The 14,459-nt window shown below is 37.4% G+C and overlaps 1 long non-coding RNA gene across 1 annotated transcript; it reads right to left on the bottom strand.

Moving 5' to 3' along the window:
• Nucleotides 1-12,503: 12,503 nt before the first annotated feature.
• LOC131737990 (uncharacterized) lies at nt 12,504-13,634 on the bottom strand. The gene is made up of 3 exons (XR_009329554.1): nt 13,568-13,634; nt 13,407-13,479; nt 12,504-12,705 (listed from the first exon to the last, which is right to left on the bottom strand). It is a non-coding gene; the product is annotated as an uncharacterized LOC131737990 (long non-coding RNA).
• Nucleotides 13,635-14,459: the final 825 nt, after the last annotated feature.

Below are 14,459 nucleotides of genomic sequence, written 5' to 3' on the forward strand. Positions count from 1 at the left end.
ATTTGTGACAAAGGTGCTGTGTTGTCCGGTTTTGTGCTGGCCCCTGGCGACAGTTCCGGAACTGTGTTAACTGTCTGGTAACATACAAGACGAGACAATTACAAACAAACCAAAACACAACACTCACAATTTTAGTTTAAATACACTGTGTACCGTCCTTCTGGCTTTTACTCACTACAAACCACTGCGAAGGAACAGATTCCGATTCTCCGTCCCCCTTATATGCTGTCACACATGACCCCTTGGTAAACGAATGCAGCTGCCTTTATAATCTGCGGCTGCTACATTGTTTCCCTTCCGGGTCAATATGTTCTTGCAACGGAGTCTCGCCTTCTTCCAGACTGACCGACTTCCTGACCCGGGGAAAGAACTGTCAGACCAGCCCATCCAAAGAACTCTGTCCTTGCTGCTTAGCACCCTCACAGGTCGGGAGGGAGATTTACAACCAAGATTCATTGTATTTCTGTCACAACCGTTCATTTGGAACAGCCTGGCCATGAGTAATCAAAGTAATGCTGTGTTTCGAGTCAAAACGCTTTTTTGCATTCCCATGTTTAAAGGGCAAAATATTTATAATGACCTAGAATTTGGTTATATGACATAACAGCGAGTCCAAAACTGCACCGACATCACCGCGAAGGACATTACATCACTGACCATTACAGCGACGGCACATAACAACACTACAACATCACCATGCCGAACTACAATTCCCATAAGACTGCGAAATTCACAAAAGCGTCACTTACCAGGAACTCGGACACGACGCAGTCAGAGCGCGGTTCAACACAGATTTTCTGTTTGCAGAAGACTATAGTTTTTTTTTTTCACTGTTCCCATAGAGCGCCATCATAACCCGGTTGGTAAATACGTTAAGTAAAACCTCCATGCAATAAAAACGTGTTTCCACAAGCATTTTTTATGTAGTTGGGCTGCATGTCGATTTTTTTTTGTTTTGTTTTGAGATATATATTTGTATATGATTACTCCTCCACAGGACATCCTGGATTGGGCTAGGACTATATAAAGTAGGATAGGACAGTCAATCCTGTGATGCAATTCGGTACTCAATTACAGGTGCCATTTGTGGAGCCCACGCAGTACTGAATACATTGCGGCAATTAGGTGTTGCAGCACCAGGATATACCGGTATTTTTTTAATAACAATACAAAATATCGTTAATATAAAGTGACTGACTGTTATTTATGCAAATTAATGCTTGATTATTTCAAGAAACATTTTGCCAGGGCAAGCGCGAATACGTTAAAAACATTGCGAGTGCACTGAAGTGCTCTACGGGCTCCAGAAATGCTCCACTGTTTACTAACTTCGCCCACTTGTGACAAAATTTTCCTAGCCTTCTTTATATAGTCCTAGTATTGGGGACCGATACACGGACATGACATGTTTAGATTTTTTTTTTTTAAATGTATATTTTGTACAGATTTGTTTTTTTAAATAAAGAGTTTAACTTATGTTGTCCTTGCTTCTCTGCCCAGTCGTATCGCTTTTATCCAGAGCGAGTTCGCTTTTGTTGTTTGAAATTAAAATGTTGTAGTCATATAATTCCCCTTGCTTGGCATGTATTATTATTAGTCGTAGTAGTCGTATTTAATTGTGTTTTCATATCTTTATTTGAGTGAGTCTTCCACCCTCAAGGTCTCAGCGTATATTGCAATTGGCCGATATCCAGTTGTTTGTCAAAGGTATCCCAATGTATGCTTCTTTTGCACATATTAAATGGTGATTTCTTGTTTCTTTGAAAATATATTTATTCAGGGCTACAAGAGCACAACACAACCAAAGCAGTACGTAACTGTAACAAGCTGAACTGACAGTTTTTTGTTTTGGAACTTTTTTTTATATTAGAAAACAAGAATAGGGGGATTTTAGGAATGTACCATCTACATATATTTACCATAAATAAATAGGGGTGTTTATAGGAATGTACTATATACATGTATTCAACATTAATTGTAATGTGTTACACTTCCATAAATTAGGGTTTGTAAACTTTGGACGACCACTGTATACACACACACACACACACACACACAGTATAAATCTGTTCTCCTAGCAGTTTACATACAGGATTACCTTTTTTTGGTGCACTGCCAAACGGGCAAACGAACGTTTCTACATATTGTGGCGGCGGCAGACAAAAGAAACACAACAAAAGCACTTTTGGGGCCAAAATAGCGGTAACAACAACCACTATTTATTTCTTCCTTGAGAAATGGCGCTCTGAGAAATGGGATGGGGGGCTGCTAGTAAACAAAGAGAAAACATACGCACATCCAAAGTCTTTCAAGGTGCATGGTAGAAAGATTTTAAAGTTAAATAAACATAGTACCCGCACACTTATATATTATGCGCCAAAGTGTTTGTATTTTATTATTATACCCAAGATCAACGTTTCGATATGCAAGCGATCTTCCTCAAACCTGGTATGCAACTGTTTTACAATTGTGCAATACGAGTCTCACTGACACTTCTAAGTCATATTAAAACCTGCATGTTGAGGGGGCGGGGGGAGTTCCTGGTAAGTGACATGTTTGTGAACTTCGCAGAGTCTTCTGGGAATTGAATTGTAGTTCGGCGCAGTGATGTCGTAGCGCTGTTATGTCCGTCACGGTGATGTCATAGCGCTGTTATGTGCAGTCGCTATAATGGTCTGCGCTGTAATGTCCATCGCGGTGATGTCTGCGCGGTCTTATATTCGCGGTGATGTCGTGATACGCTTGAATTTTGCTCTTGACCTGTTATTGAATTGTCCTTTTATGTAACCTGGACCCTTAAATCTTGGTATTAACTTACTGCATATAGTAATTAAATAGGGGGTCTTTTTAAAAACATGTTATAGGACATGGGGAAACAATTAAATGTGTTGTGTCTTATTGCATTACATTTTCTCAAGCTATTTTAAATTCACAGATTCTAAAAAAAGAAGACATAGCTAAGAACTGACCCATGATGAAACTTGATCAAGTTTCCATATTAGCCCCTTTGTTGTGACAGATCTCATTTAAATATCGTCTTTGGAATATAGAACATACCCTCCCAATGGGAAACCTGATAGTATGAGACTCCCTTATCCACTTATTTATGGATTTCATTAGCCAATATATAGGGATTGCTGATCTAATAAAGTTAAAAAACCTCCCAGGTACTGATGATGTAAACTGTGAAAGTCACACAGCAATTACAGTTAGTCTGAAAATGAATCACTGAAACACATTTTCTGGTGAAGAAGGATCTGCAATTTCAGCGGGAAGACATATTTTTAAAGGGTATGTTGTTACTAAGAGCTTTATATTATATTTTTAAAATAACTATAGAGACATACTGCATGGCAATGCAATCCTTCCCCAGCAACAAATGATATTTACATATTCAAGGAGGTTTACCACAGGCCCATGTTGAAAATATGTAGCACGGCAGTTTTATATGTGTTTCTTATCAATATTCAAAAAACACCAAAAATGAAAACAGGCAAAAAGCACATTGTTATTCCTGTTACACAGCCTGGAAATTGATATCGTTTGAGAAAAAGGAAAACTGCTGTGTACCAAAATGATCAATAAGAAAAAAGAGAAAAGGATATTTCAGGTACATAAAAAGGTAGAATAATTGTTTACAAATCAATTATCAGGACGTTTCGGACTACAACCTGAATACAAAAAAACAAAAAACAGTGCTTTAAGAAGTTGATAAAAAAAAAACAAGTAGTCTCTTAAACAAAATTCCAGAATGTTGATGATGATGATGATGATGATGATGATGACCTCAGAATAGAATGTTCATTCCAAATGGCTCCAAAGTGCCTAGTTTGAAAATTAGTTCACATTCCTTTTGTTTCCTGACAGCATTAGTTCCATAGCATTGAACCATCCCACAAATTGTGATGTCTGCTATAGTGTGGTCATTTCTGTTAAAATGACTGGCGACAGGAAAGGTAGAGGTGTTAATTCGTATACTTCTCAGATGTTCCACGAAGCGATCAGCCAAGCGTCGTTTTGTTTCACCAATATATAGCTTGTTACATTTGATGCAGCCAATGCAATATACTATTCCTTTACTAATGCAAGTAAAAGTATCATGGATAGTAAATGAGGATTTTGCTCCCTTAACTACCGTGTTGCTGTGAATGTATTTACAAGTAGCACAGCGTGACCTATTGCATGGAAACATACTCTTAAGACTGTCCAGATTGGGTCTAATGTTACTGTGGACCAGATGCTCTCTAAGATTTTTGTCTCTTCTGTATGACTTTAGAAGAGGGTTATTGAAAATAGGAGCTATGGAAGGATCATCTTGAAGAATGCTAAAATTTCTTTGTATGATGTGTTGTACTTTTTTGGTCATAGGATGATAAGTAAACAAGGGGAATACGATTGTTGGTATTCTGTGTTTTGGTTTTGTACAAGGCATCCTTTCTGTTTATTGTTTACTGAGCTTCTCTAAGTATAGTGTCTGGAAAACCACAGTTTCTGAAAAATGCACACATGTCATTTGTTTTATTAAAAAAAATCACAATCATCACTGCAAATGCGTCTCAGTCTTAGTAATTGGGAGTATGGAATGGAGTTGCGACAAGCTTTGGGATGTGAGGAGTCGTATCTTAGATATGAATGAGAGTCTGTTTCTTTGTAGAAAATTGTAGTATTGATGGTACAATTAGAAACTGTGATGGTAATGTCTAGGAAATAAATTTGTTTAGAAATGTTCCATGTGTACTTTAGAGCTGGATGACTGGTCAATAAAATGTATGAAATCCATTAAATCTTCATTAGTGTTATCTGAGATGCCAAATATGTCGTCAATGTTGTAACGGAATTTTTATAACATTGCAATTGCTTAGTTTGCTCAATAGCAAACAAATAGGTTTTAAGATAACAATATAGGTTGTAACGTTAAGTTTAAGTAGAGACCTGTCCCGAGTCAATAGGACGAATAGAACACGAGCTATAAGAAATAATATCTTTATGTTTATTAAGTATAAAAAAGTATGATTTGCAGTATACTGAACTGACTGTTCCTTGGAACTCGGGGGGGGGGGGGGGGATTAGGACCATCCCCCACCGACAGCCAATCAGAGACTTACTATTAATCTCCTATTCGGACGAACCAATGAGGATCTAAAGTAAACAAACTTTGCAGGTAACAAGGAGCAACCAGTCTAAACTAATTTTAGCTGTCATGTCTAGCATGAACTTGTCTTATGACTGTTTATGATTCTCCGAAATGGAGATCATTTCTTGTTCTATAACCTGACTGTGACCCTATATGGTCTCCACTTCCTTTAAGTTCTATAACCAATCCTTATATGGTTACACTGTTTAATTTCCTTCTTTGTATGATGATCCAGAAAACTATATAAGCTGCATAAAAACTTAGCTCGATGTGCGATTCTGCGATTGCTAACAGAATCTGTGTCACTCTGTTGAACGCTCCAGTTTGCAAACTTATTAAAGCTGTTTTGAATAAGAACTTCACGGTCTCCTCATTGAGTCAACACGCAGGCTGGGATAAAGAACCTGGAAGAACAACCCCCTACCATACTTAGGTTCAAGGGAGGTTAAAAACTTCCAGTATAATGTATCTAAGATATAAAATTGGTGTATGTCCCTTGTACTTTTGAAAAACTTTATTTTCAATCCATCCCATAAAAAGACATGAGGGCCCAATTTTTGTTCCCATACTGACACCTCTAACTTGTTTATAAAAGTCTCCATTAAAGTAGAAGCAATTCAAAGAAAGGACGAGTTGGGCTAGTTGCAAAAGAATATCGGTTGCAGGTTCTTTTACTGTCCGTTTATAAAGGAAGTATTTTAGTGCTTGTAAACCGTCACTGTTGGGGATAACTGTGTAGAGGCTTTTGACATGCATTGAGAAGAGAGTTATATTTTCACTGTTACCATTTAAAGAAAAATTATCCATTATTTGCAAAACATGGTTAGAGTCTTTAATGTATGAAGGTAGAGATTCCACAATGGGTCTGAAGACATCATCAAGAAACTTGGAAATTATTTCAGAGGGGCAGGAACATGCTGATAGAATAGGATGGCTTGGGTTGGTAGGCTTATGAATTTTAGGAAGTAAATAAAAACGGCTACAGCGAGGGTTTTCAACAATAAGATTAGACGCAGATTTTGGTAATAAGTTATTCTGGATGGCAGAATGGATAGTAGATGTGACTGTAGTTTGTAACAGTTGGGTAAGATCATTTGGGACATTTGTGTAGAAGTTAGTGTCAGAAAGTTATTTAGATGCTTCTTCTATATATAGATCCTTTTTCCAAACTACTACAGCTCCTCCTTTGTCAGCAGGTTTTATTATGATGTCATTATGTTTCTGTATATTCTGTAAGGCGTGATGTTCATCTGTTGTCAAGTTTAAACGATTAGTGTGTTGTTAAAAATTAATTACTTATTTCTCATTCACATTTATCAATAAAAAAATTTAAGGCTTGAAATACTCCGGAGGCTGGTGTCCAAGTAGAGTGCTTTTGTTTGTATTGATGGAAAATATCTAAGGAATCAGAAGCTGTGTTGGAGGATTGTGAAGACCTAATTCATTTGTATCTGTGTCTGCATGAAAATGGGCATGTAAACGCATGCGGCGAAAGAAATGCTGTGTGTCATTGAGGACTGCAAATGTGTCAGTGGATTTCTTTATAGGTACAAATGTGAGACCTTTGGATAAAACGGAGTGTTCAGCAGTAGTAAGTGCCAAATTTTCTGGGATTGTAACAACAGTTGTATGTGGTCTTTGCTGTATTATATTTTGATAATTAATGGTAGTCTTTAATGTCTTATAGTCTTCCTTGAGTTTAATCAATTTTTTTACTTTATTTATTTTCATGAAATCATATATATCTGCATTTAAATTGTGAATAAGGCGACAAGCTTGGTAGTATAAAGCATTATTATTTAACATATCTTTTAAGCATGCCTTGGAATTTATCATATCAGGTCAAGTTTTTGTATTTTATTTTGTGCATTTTTGATAGTATGCCTGTCACACGGCTGGCTGAGTGATTACGTCAGACCCAGGAAAGGAAACACACACAGGACGGTGAAATGATGAAGGCGCTTGCTTGCGCCGGTTTATTGTAAATAAAAAGGTTGTACAAAACAGAAAACACAGACTGAACAAACAAAACGGTGCGTTGGCCAAAGTAAATAGACAAACAAAACAGATTAACACTAAACAAACAGTGGACGGACAGACACACAAACACAGTGAGTCTAAACAGTTATTATTATTATTATTCTTTTTATTCTCGTTTATTTTACCTCCTCTCCACACCCGTTCTCCACTCACCGAACACACAACCCCGAGTGAGTAAAACGTGCATCTATATATACTGTTGTGCCGGGATTCAATTACTAATTAATTATTCACTTGAATCCCAGCACGTGAATTAATTATGTGCAACCTTGTGCTCGCATATTAAATACTTTAAATGCACGTGAAGTGAAGTGCAATCCCGTGCACTTAAATACAATTATACATTTTAAATAACTCGTGCTGCACGCACCCATTTATATCCCGTGCAGCCAACTACAATACACCAACATTAACACACCACACGCAACAAATAACACAGAAATGCACACAGGGAGAGGGCACATTGCCACAATGCCTCATGATACTTTTACTACATTTAAATAAAGTAGATTGCACTTGCCTGTAATATCCTCTATGGTTGTCGCTTGGAAGGAAATTCATTCTGAAGCCTTTAGGAATGAGGTTTACTTTCAAATAGTTCTTAATGAAATTAATATGGTTGTGTGGCGGAGTGTCCTGCCCCTATTTATTATTATTTGTATTTTTGTTTGCGGCGCAGTCAAAAACGCTGCGTCTTTTGTTATTGTTTTTATAATTTGAAACCTGTGGGGATGCATGGCTGATCAGCTACTGATTATTTAACTAGCTGACAGTCACGCATCCTTACCAAACGCGTACAGACTGTGGCCGAGGGGTAATAAGATAATTAACAGCTAGTTAACCCCTCGGCCAGAGTATAAGAACCTGCAGCTGTCCGTGCTGCGGGGTTGGTTGTTGAGTGTAGAGAGTACGGGAGAGCGGAGAGAGAGCAAGGAGAATATAAACAAACAATTGCTATATTTAAAAATATACTTGTTTCTATTTGTTTGGCCATCGCGCCTTTTTGTTTTGTGTTTTGTTGTTTGTTTAAATCTTTTGTTTTGTTTATTTGGTTAATAAATCCAGCTGAGTGCCGTAGCATTCAGCTTCACCCGCCCATCCATTGTTTTGGTTCAGTTACTTCCTGGTCTGTGATGTCACCACACCTCACCACTGCAAGCCATCCTGCCACAGGTTGGTAAATCTTGTCTTGCTCCATGTTGATCTTGCAAGTTTGATATAAGTTGGAGATATTCTTGGGTTAAAAAAACTGGTAAATCTTGTTAGTTCTTGGAATGTTATTTTTCGTATAGAAGTCATAGTTCTTAAGTAGCAGTAAAAATATATGTAAAGTTTGAGAAAAAGAAAAACTGCTGTGTACCAATTATCAGGACGTTTCGGACTACAAGTCCTTCATCGGCTGAATACAAAAAAACAGTGCTTTAAGAAGTTGATAAAAAACAAACAAGTAGTCTTTTAAACAAAATTCCAGAATGTTGATGATGTTGATGATGATGACCTCATATATATATATATATATATATATATATATATATATATATATATATATATATATATATATATATATATATAATCTAATCTTCCTTGATTTGCCAAATACATGTATGTCAAAGTAGAGTCCAGGGGGCAGATTCAGTCTAAATTCTGTGTGCTGCCTTAGCTAAGTTAAGGTGATAAAAATGTTTGTATTAAAACAAAAATTCAAGGTGCAGCACTATGATAAAGAGAGAAAGAATCAATATTGTAAATCTCTCTCCCGATCGGAAAGGACGCTGTGTAAGGTTGGTGGTACGCTTCCCCATAGACGGGCCGACTTGATGGGTGGGTGGTAACGGGAAGTCGGCCATCTTGGTGGGGGCACGTAGCTGTCAGTACACGAAACGACTCAAATGCGATCAGCTGCGGTAGTACAAAGGGGATGCAGCAACGGCCCCTTGCGCTGAGAACGTAACCTCTGGCCGGAGTGTTTGTTTGTTTTGTTACGTGCTGTTTGTTTTTGTGTTTTGTAGAGGAGGAGTGAAGAGCCAGGGGCTGCAGCCACGAAACCAGCCCACATAAACAGAGCACTACCCTCACCTCACGACACCAGCACTCACCACCCCGCTGACTGGAAAGCACACTTTCGTGCGTGGGACTGGGGATTACCTGCTGTTTTTGTTTGTGGCCTGCAAGCCAGCCGTGTTCCCCCCGATACCATCGTTGGTAGAGGGGCGGCACTTTTCTGTTTCTTTTAATAAAACACTGACGTTTTGGGAGTATAATAGTGTTTGGACCTTCACTTTGTTCACCACACCACTCGCAGTTGTCACAAGCACAAAGAGGATTCTGCGGCTTCTCTAACATGCCACCTTGTAGGGGGTGTGTCATTTTAACGTGGTACAAAAACACATTCATTGACACGTTGTAGAACCTGCATTAGGTAATGGTGCAGAGTTGCTCTTATACAGCGTACTTGAAGATTCATGATTAAAAAACAATAACACAACATATAAATGAAATATAAAATGGGCGTCATATCTTGCCAAAGTACACCAAACACAACTATAGACTGTACAAGTGTAAGTGGCACAAACGTGTTTAGAAAATACATATATTCTGTACTTTTTATTGTGTTTTACTTATTTAAAGAGACAGAAATTAAATACACAGTAAAACATGTCTAATCCTGCCCCTCTACATACCGGCATTCTGTATTGGCATCATTGTGGGGTCCCAAACAAATCCCTTTTGAAATGAAACTACAATCCGAAGTCTTGTCTGTCTAAAGCCTATGTAAATTTGACTGTACAGTCTGTCACATGATTCTCATAACTGTATAAAAAGTGCAGTGAAAAGAAATCTGAATGAAGACTTTAATCCTCCATTAACAGAGAGATATATTTTCTGGTAAAACTAATCAACTCATCAGGTAGTGCCTTCATCAGTACAATGCGGATGCCACTAGTACAATAACACAAGCCCAGATGTATTGTCTACTTGATTTTGTTTCTTAATTAGTTTTTCCTTATTTATTTCATTTCGAAGATATGTCATTTCCTTGCTTAACCCCCTCTTATTGTAGTGAGATAATAAGTTGATACTTTACATGGAAATCATATGATTAGGATTCAGCAGTCAGCTGCTTTATTAAATAACATACTTTATCTTTTCAAGGCAAATACATGAATAATGGAACATGATGCATGTAACAAATCGCAAGAAAACTCTCACATATTAAAATATAAGAGATAAAGAAGCATTCTGGAATACCAGTTGAGGGTAATATTGTGAAATCTGTGTGGTGCTTAAATTCCACTTGGATCTGCTTGTTCCAACATTTAGTTCTGCCAGAGCCTTTAACAGATTGAACTCATTTAGTATATGAAATTGCAATACTGCTGGAAACCTTACAAAGAGTGGTCTGTAGGTCTTCATATAATATTCAGTGTGTAAAATATGATGTTAACTCTGTAAAGAGTTAAAGTGTTTTTTTAAAAATCTAAGAAATAAGTCTTGGAGGGATGCACACGCTATTGAAGAAGTAGAAAAGTAGAAACAAAGCCTAATGCTGTACCAGATAAATCCAGATAAGTGGAATCTATTTCCACTCTAGGCTAAACAGGTTTACCGGTAGTTTATTCTGCCACAGGACATAATGTGTAGGGAACAATATCCGCTGTTCTTAGATCTTTGAGGGTAACAAGCATCTCTTTTCAAAGAAAAAAGGCCCTTTATATTTGCATTTTACTTGTCTTAAGTTCAGCTGTGATTGAAATAGTATACTGATACTTGAAAGGCATGTTGTCTTGATTAACATATTTGTTACAATAACAGTATAAAGGAACCCACTATCTTCATTTTCACTCACTTGGACAGCAGAGGGTGCATCTCATCATGTACATGAACTTAATGTTCTGCATCATGCATTGCCTGACACCCTCTCACCTCCTCCTAGCCTCCATAAAGCACAGACAAACGTCTCCTGCGCCTCGTGCAAAAATCCTACCTGTCTCTTCACTGTGTCTGTCCCTTCACATGTGTCCAAACTGCATCTGAGCAATTAAACTGCTCTAAAATGTTTGAATAGTGTTGGTTTCTTTTGCTAAGGTGTCATTTTTGTAAAATGGATTTCATTTTCTGTTTCTTAGACCAAATAAACGATAGGTCCACTAGATAGTACTCAATTAACTTTCGTTAGTCAATAGTAGTTACTGGTTAAATACTTGAATGAAAGTCAATTAAACAAATGTTAGCCTTTAGCCGTAGTTTGGGGGCGCTGGAGAGGGCTCTCCATCTCTCTCTCTGTTTACTTCCAGCTCTACCTGCGCGCCGCCACGGAAACCAGTAAAAAATAGTTCCGGATCGACGCTCTCGCTCTCTTTTGCCATCTCTCCAATAGTCTTGCACCTTGCATGCTCCGGATCAGAGCGGGGTGGGACGGGGCTCCCCTATTCACTGTGCCATCTGTCAATCATTCCCTACTCTATATATGCACGAGCACGACTTCCTGCCTTTGTCTTGCATTTGTTTCTACAGTATCCTCAACTGGCCTTCGAGCTTTAATCTTTTTAAAAAAATCCTTTATTTAATCTTTCATTTTGAAATTCTTTATTTAAAAACCCTTTGTTTAAAAAATAAATCAGTTTGTTTGAACCTTTCGTTTTACAAATCCTTTGTTTAAACCTTTTAAAAAATAAAAATAAAAAAAGAGGAGGCATGGATCTGCTTCTGCCGTTATCCTCAGACGAGTTTGAGGATCTGCAACCCAGGCGGTCCTTTCCATCGGTCCCTCGGACCGCCTCGACCTCCCGCCAGGCCACCCCAGCATCTCCTCACCAGCAGGACCCTGCAGCCTGCACTGCACAAAAAATACAGTTTACTAATTGTGTAAACATATTGTAAAAAATATACAAACCTCAAGTTTATTTTTACAAATGGTTTAAAAAGACAGAAAGTATATTTGGTAAAAAAAAAAATGCAGTTGGCAGACCCATTAACAACAGAAAACATTTAATTAACAGTAGTTAACATGTAAGCTTATGGAATAAGAGCTAGATTGATGCTGATCTGTATCATAACAATATCAAGGGAGATTGAACAATTTTAGAAAAGAATCCTGTCTAAAAAATGTTTGATTTCATTAAGGAAGCAATGGATGCAATAGACAACAGAAGAGCATATAACATATTTTGTTTTCCAGTTTTTTTTTATTTTTTTTTTATAGTGGTTCATTGAGGACATTGAAAAAAAAGCAGTGTAATGTCGAGATCACAAGATAATTTATCTCAGGATCTTGAGAAAATAAAAGGAAAACAGAAGCATTGAAATAACATAGGCCTTCCCCCCCATGTCCTCAATGAGCCACTGTATTTTTTCCACATATATTTCTTTTCACAAAATGGAAGTCAAAAACATGTAAGAATTAAATAGCTTACACACATACACACACACACACACAGCTCCCGAGACTCTGCAGTGCTCGTCACTTCCATAGGAAGAACTCGAAGACCTCCTCTGACAACAAGACGCGAGAGATCCCTTGTATGGCATTTCTTAAAAAAAATAAAAATGAAACACAATCAATTGAGTACACATCTTAGTAATGATTTGTGTATTAAATAACATTTACAATAGTGTTCATTTACTTTTATAAGGCATGGTAGGGGGAATGGCATTTGCCATGACAATGGAGCAGAATCCTTGCAAGCCAGGCACAAATTAACCCGTTCACAATAATAGTGTACTTGCTGCTGTCACCCTATCTGTTTCTTCTAAAAGCAGCGTAAAATGGCTGAGCCCACTGGCATGTAACCAGGTTGTGACCATGGTAAAGTGTGCCAGTATGAAAGGGGAGTAAACTTGCTGATCTGAAACTGAAAAATATGCCGATGTCTACACTAAAACAAAACCATACTAAAACATGCTAAAGACATTGATGACCAGGTTGTCTTCTGCGGTCAATGGCTGAGGTCGGAGAGAGAAAGAAAGAGCAATGCAATATTTACCCCCTAGTCCATAATTGTTGAGGTGTTAAAAGTATTCTGGGACACTATAATCCTTATATAAGTACAGAAAAGGAAGCAGTATCACTCATTGAAAGTATATCATAATTAGAAAAACACACCATGAAACAAATATGGTAGAGGGAACAAAATATAATTAAATTGTGTATTTTGACTAAAACCAGTTTAATCAGGAATAAACTACATGCTGCACTATACAACTATGCAACCACAAATCTCTCAATACCTACCCATAAGCATCCGAGCCACTGGCTGTATCCACACTGAGCGTTGATGGTTCCAGTGGTGTTGAAGTCATCTTCACTGTAAAAAAAAAAAAAAGTCAGATCCATACCTGCACAACTATTAAAGTGTACTTTCATTAAAATTCTAAATTAATAGTCACAATTACCTTCAAAGGAAGACAAAATTGTGTCAAACTGTTAGAAACTTCAGGGGCAGATTTCTCATCAGAAGGTATCCTAGGAGTCAGTTTGCTGTAGAACAACACACAAAAAACACAGTTCTGAGTGGTTTGGCAAGTATGATTTTCACATCAATGGGAATGTATTGCTTTGTCGCTTCAGCAGTGGATTATTCTCTATGATCAATGCCCACGTCTCAGGACTATCTGTCTGGAATGCTGCTACGCTGATTATTAGGATCAGCTGATATAAATACTATTATGGGTTTTTTGTTAGTATTTGTAAGTAATGTTTAAATATGCATTATGTTAACTGTTATTCAATAGTACTTATAAAATTAGGGTGACCAGGTTGTGAGCCTGGTAAAGTGTGCCTGTAAGTAAATTAATAAATATTACCACAATTCATTTTTTTTTTTCAATCAGACTGTTGCTGTAATAGTAACTAAAGCACCTGAAGACACTTCAAAGTTGTCATAATGTTTATAGACATCACTTGGCTCATTGCTGGCATTAAAATAAGCAGGAAAACCTAAGAATAATATAACAACAGTTCAGAAAACCAAATGTCCAGCACAGTTGCGAGAATCATATTTACAGTCTTTCACTAACACTGTTTAGCTTATTGCTGGCATTTACAATAACAATAACAATAACAAATATGAAACAGTTTATTAACAGACCAGCAATGTCATGTGAAAGTCCTCTCAATTGTTTCTTTCCTAATTCTGCAGTGTTATTTGCAAGATTTAACAAGAGGCGTGTCTCCAGACAGAATGTTTTTATGAAACCAACGCTGTGTAGTGTAGTGACTACATCCTTTACACAGTAAAGTGATCAATTTCCTGTAAGGGTTGTATAGCTAGAAAAATAGTTTTGA

Source organism: Acipenser ruthenus, chromosome 9 (assembly GCF_902713425.1).
Source record: "Acipenser ruthenus chromosome 9, fAciRut3.2 maternal haplotype, whole genome shotgun sequence".
In the NCBI taxonomy this organism is placed as follows: domain Eukaryota; kingdom Metazoa; phylum Chordata; class Actinopteri; order Acipenseriformes; family Acipenseridae; genus Acipenser; species Acipenser ruthenus.